This window comes from Pelobates fuscus, chromosome 4 (genome assembly GCF_036172605.1).
Source record: "Pelobates fuscus isolate aPelFus1 chromosome 4, aPelFus1.pri, whole genome shotgun sequence".
In the NCBI taxonomy this organism is placed as follows: domain Eukaryota; kingdom Metazoa; phylum Chordata; class Amphibia; order Anura; family Pelobatidae; genus Pelobates; species Pelobates fuscus.
In genome coordinates this window covers 345993417-345999698 of record NC_086320.1, presented here as the reverse complement: position 1 = coordinate 345999698, position 6282 = coordinate 345993417, and positions in this window count along the sequence as shown.

Genomic DNA, 6282 nt, shown 5'->3' with positions numbered 1-6282 from the left:
GACATGTGTGACATGTCATGATTCCCTTTTATTCCAGAAGTTTGGTCCTTAAGGGGTTAAAGGACACATTAAATATTTAGTCAACCGGTGTGAAAAACAGCATGCACACTTACCATTAGCAACTGAACAGCCTTCAGTGAAAGAAATATCATCAATAGCTATAGCTCCAGGGTTTCCGGCATTCCCAAAAATTATTCCTTGGATAACAACCTGTATATTTTTTTTTCAGAGAAAAATAAATATTTCATTATTGATTTTAAAATCAAGACGTATCCCATAAGCAAAATTTAGACTATTATAGTCAAGCTAATATTGAGCTTTCAATTGTTGTATATGCTGTGTCAGAGGAACAAACATTATTCTATGTCCTGATTGCTAACTTATAGTCTTAACCCCTTTAATACATATCTTACTTACACAATAAAACACATGAACCATGGTTTCACATTATCCAAAAAAAAGCAAAATTATAATATTGGAAAGGTGGAAATATATATATATATAGATATATATTAATTTTTTTTAAATATGATACACCTTTTCTTGCATTTCTTCATAGAGATTTAGAATAATTGGCGCAGAAGGTCAATATAATTTTAAAATAAAACAGTAGGTGTTATAGTAACAGAGAAAAATAGACATGAACGAATGCTTTCTCAAATACTGCTGGTATGTACAGGAATGTAGATTTCCAGAATGCCAGCAGAATGAAAATGTATCTTACTAAATATGTCATTACTATTGAATATACAAACATGTTTACAAAGATACGTCAGGCACAGCAAGTGATAAAATAGTTCATCTGAGCAGTAGAACCTGCAGTAGCTCTGTGTGGAAGCTAAGGAAACCCCCTTTTTGTTTTCTTGTCTTAAATATCATTTTGAATTTCAAAAATATTTCACCCAGTGTATTCAATGGATAAGGGGAGCATGGTAGACTCTTGCTGCTTAGGTTTGCATGTGATCAAGGAGGAGAGGATAATTGGTCAAAACAGATTTGTAGTTTTTATGTATAGCAAGATAAAGTTCTTCAAATTCTCTCTACATGAGTAAATTGATTTTTTCCCACTATCAATATGTCGTTGAGGCAATCTTAGGCACATGAAAATGCTAATTCGCATCCAGTCCTTCCTTTCCTTCAGCCTTCAGTTTATAAAACGTGACTGTTGGCTGACTTCAACCCTTAATCAAAGAGCACAGTAAGGGAGGGAAATTAATAAATGAAAATCCCAAGAAGATGGTGAAATGAAAAGAAAGAAAAACAGTGAAAAAGAGAAATAATACAAGAAAAAACAGTATTGACTGATTTGTTTTACTAACTTGCTGATTAGTGAAAAAAAAACACACGCATGATTCTACATGATTCTGACCCTTAAGGAGTAAGTTTGATATATCAGATACAGATAGAAAGCTTGCTTTATTCTAACTGTCAGATAACAGAAATCAAACCCTCAATATAGTAAATAAATCAACCAAACATATCCCATATAGAATTAATAGTCAAACAAATAATACATATATTTTATATATATATATGGTGAATATTAATAATAGATATCAATATCCATTCACTAACATTGTCTACATTAATGATACTCTTCTTGATCACAAGGTCTCTAATTAATCTTGGGAAAAATATGCTTCTCTAAAAAGCACCAGTTATCATCAACTTGAAAGCCCCCAGCTAATAATGATACAATGATTGGAAATATTATCCATTCTCGTAGATATTATGATAAGGGAAGAGTTGAGTAAAAAAAAAATATTAACTCATTAAACGGGTGAAATGTCTTCCTGTTGTTAATGTATTATATAGTTAATGTATGAACATGATGCAAAAAAAAAAATATTTAAAGAATATATTTAATATTCCTAATGCTACTTGTATATACACACAGCAACTGTCAATAGCAAACACATTGCGAGTCAGACATTATCCCATAAAACCTAGTTAGTGAGAGTTTTATGGGATAAGTAGTTTGTCTCACAGTAGGAGCTGCACTCATCACATATAATAAGGGTAATTGTTTCTCATTATTATTAAAGAGGTAGTTTAAACACCATAACTACTATATGCCTTTCCAGTAATTAAAGCGCTAGTAGGCTGTGGGCAGCCTCCCCACACACACATACACACACTCACACACACTGTTTGTATGTCAATCAGATGGACCCTAAGATGCCAGAAGCTCTTGCTACTACTAATGCAAAGATCACCTTCTGGCATTAGCAATACCAATTTCATCCATAAATGGTCAACTTTGATAGGCTGAGCATGCCACGTCATGCACTCAGCCGATTACTTCATATGAAAGTAGATGAAATTAAAATTGGTAATGTGCAAGTGGAACTGTTGCTTTAGCAATATTGCAATCCAGAATCAGGTTGCACGGGCCTGAGAAACTCCTCATTTTGGTCAAGCCACTCGAAAACAGTTTGACCCAGAACTGAGGGAAGGCACCCATTGCCTAATAGCACCATAACAACTACAATGACATAGATAGTTTATGATGCTTAGATAATCCATTAAACCTACATCCCTCTACATATGGGACATTGAAAAATGAGAAAACATTGGTCTCATCTGGCCAGGAGGCTTTCAGTAGCCTCCCAATCAGAGGTCTGTGGACTTGCTCAGGGTTTACTCGTTTATTTATTCTATATAACTATTTTCCTGCCAGAATCTCACTGCTGCCTTTTTATTTTATTTGTTTGTTACAAATACTCTATAGCAACCAAGTTTGAGAAGTCAGCTGTTTCGAAACATTACTTAACAGCTAATTAGCATCAAGAGGACTATCATGGTTGGCTCAAGTTGGCTTAAGACTGTAATATTTCCCTGTAATTGGCTATTAGTGACTTGTAGTCTTGTAGCAGCCAGCTTGAACAGAAGCTAAAAGATTTTCAGATGAATGCCCTGTATCTTTTTACCTTACTTTTTCATAATTGTATTCAAGAATAATGCATATCACTAATACGTCTTACTGTCTTTATTTCACAGACTCAGCACATGTAATAATACAGCATTCTTATGGAAGGTTATCATATTTTTTTTTTTTTTAAGATTTTTCTCTGGTTGATTTAGATTTAGTCAACCAAACATCTTCTCCCACACTCTTCTTTTAAGTGAAAGTCTGATTTCTCCAAAAAGGGAGGGGGTCTGTTCCTTTATGAACCAAAGTCTTGTGTAATAAATGATGCAATCGTGTTAATGTGACAGTTGTACATCATAACACTTTAGCATTATAATACATAGAATGCTGTTGCACATCTGTGCTGTAATTTACTTTAAAAGTTAAACCTAGCTGTGCCATACCTCTCAGATAGCTTGCCTCTCTTAGAACACTTGCTAAACTAAAAGTATGTAATGGGTTTCAGAAATAAAGTATTTGCTATAGACAGTTGGATATCTGCATAGAACCAACTTGCATGGGTTTTCTTTGTACATTGTGTGTAGAGGGTATGTTGGAATGCAATAGAACTGTAGTGGAGAGATTTTACTCTCTGTAGGGTGACAGCGAGTATTGGAGCAAAGGGAAAGGTAAGTGCGGCTCTATGGGCCATTGCCTTGCAATGCAAAATAAACAATAACCACCAAAAATGTATATATGATAATGGAGTGAAAGGGTTAAGAGCAGGAGACAAACATCTCCCACTTACACCCCACCCCCCATGTATACATTGGATTGAAAAATATTCTCAAAGGAACGATTTAGAAAAATATATTATATTCAATATTTTCATGATGACTTTTATTTGGACAACTTGGGATGGGGGTTGGGAGGGAGAGGGGCACTACAGGGTCCTGCAGTGCAAGGAAAACAAATATGTTTTCCTGGCACTGGAGAATCCCTTTAAAACAACTGATGTTAGAGAAGGGGAGGGGGAAGGGGTTAGTGGGGTGTCATAAATAGCAGAAGATGTGCCTAAAGTGAAAGGTGCAGGTTGGCTGAGAATAGCCAAAAAAGTAAATAAACAGAGGAGAGTCAATAAGCTGGTTGAAAACTGCAGTATAGGGCATGCAAGTAAATAGCTGCATATATGTATGTATAAGTCACTTCCCCAACTTGAGAATCACAGCTCCGAGTGCTCTCCTATTACACCTGGGACTGCCTTCACTATCTACATCTTTTCTAGCTCTTTTTTCAGTTATCAGGTATTTGTTCATTTTATCGTGTTTCTTGTTCCTGATGTTGTAGATATTGTCACATCCGCCATGACTGCAGTCTTTCGTTCCTTGTCAACCACCACAATGTCAGGTTGGTTTGGCTAGCACTTGCTTGTCTGTCTGGATCTTGTAGCCCCACAAGATCTTAGCCCTCTCATTCTTAATTACCCTTTGTGGTATCTCCCATCTGGACTTAGGCAGGTCCAATCCATATTCTGTGCAGATGTTTCAGTACACAATCCCAGAAACATGGTTGTGTCTCTCAGTGTATGCTGTTCCTGCTAACATCTTGCACGATGGTCTCTTTGCACAGTCTGCACCTTGGGTCTTGCTTGATGTGGTAGACCCCCATTTCTATTGATCTGATGCTGACTGCCTGTTCCTGTGCTGCTAGGATTAATGCCTCAGTGCTGTCTTTCAGTCCTGCCTTTTCCAACCACTTATAGGATTTTGTCATTTGAGCTACATCCACTATCTGTCAGTGGTACACCCCATGGAGAGGTTTGTCTTGCCATGGAACCTCCTCCTTTTCTGCATCCTCTATCTGTTGAAGTCTTAGACATCCGTTTGGCAGTTCATCTTTGGGACATATCTTCATGATGTGCTTGTGGATACTCTGTGTTTCATCAAGGATTGTGGTCTTGACACTCATCAGGCCCTGACCTCTCTCCTTCCGGATGGTGTAGAGAGATGGTGTAGAGTGCTGGATTTCAGGTGCTGAATTTCCTGAAAACTAAGTAATAATATATATATATATGATTTATTTATTTTATTTATTTATAAAATATTTTACCAGGAAAGATACATTGAGATTTCTCTCGTTTTCAAGTATGTCCTGTATATAATGTATTTATTTAGTTCAAAGCATTGTGATTGTTTATCCTTTTGAAGAAAGAAAGTCATTATTTTTTTTAAATTATAAAAGTGACATTTGACTTTACAGGTAATTAAAGAGGTAATTTAAAAAAGCTATTTAAATCACAATGGAAAAATCTTACACTAAACCTGTTGTTCATTTATTTTCAAACAATAGCTGCAAGATAACTGATTTTTTTCTTTTTACTCATGGAAATATCTTAAGAGTGTTTTGAGAATAATTGACATTACAGAATGCCAGGTGTTGGAGCGCAGCTGAGTTCAACGAACAATAAAGCTTTCTCCAGGGACTTCATTCATAAAACTTGAAACTTATAATGGAATGTGACCAAATCTAACTTTTGTTTTCTGTCTAAACCCCTATAGAGGAAAGAAAAAAAGAATCCGAATCTGGATTTTTTTTTTTGCATTAAACAAATATTAATAAGGTCTAAAAAACAAAATAGAGAGAGAGAGACAATTGACTTTTGTCTATGCATCAAATTCACATTGGAGTTCTGGCAAAAGGCATTGCTGTAAGTAATTAAATAAAAGTATTTCAAATGTGGTTTTCTAAGTAATTTCTATTAGTACACATTAATGTTCCTAATAGGAAATGTTTAATTACTAATTTGACTTTTTTCTCAGGCACCCCAGAAATCTGCCTGTTCTTTGCTTCTTTTTATTGATTGTAACTCCAACATTATTCTTTATGACCCCAGGGTATCTGTCATGCCAAGTGTAACTTGTGCAAATTTTAAAGAGCATTAACTTCTATCTATACATTTTGCTAGCAGAGTTTCTAGTAAGTGTATAGATTTGGAGAAAAAAAAAAAAAACTATTTAAAATAGGTCTTACTCTCAACTGCCAATCAATTCTTCATAGACTCTATGCTAAAGTATTGAGTTAACATTGCAGAGCAGAGGAGACCACTCAAAGTAAGTGCCTCTGTTCCCCCGTGCATAGCAACCAAAGAACACGCATTGTGGCTGCCATGGCAACTCCCTAGTCGATGATACTAGTGCTGACTATGGAGTATATGAGCAGAGTGGCGCCAGCAATGCTACTAATGAAATGAGCGTGTCGGCATCACAGAGGAGATTTGCTCTGCCTGGAGTAGGGTCCATAAATAGGGCATATAGGGCAAATCAAAGAAAGTGGACCGGAATTGTGTGTAACACCCACCTCTGTGAAGACATAGAAGTGTAGGATACTTTCCATTATCTCAAAATTTTGTGCATTGTTTCTCATATAAATAA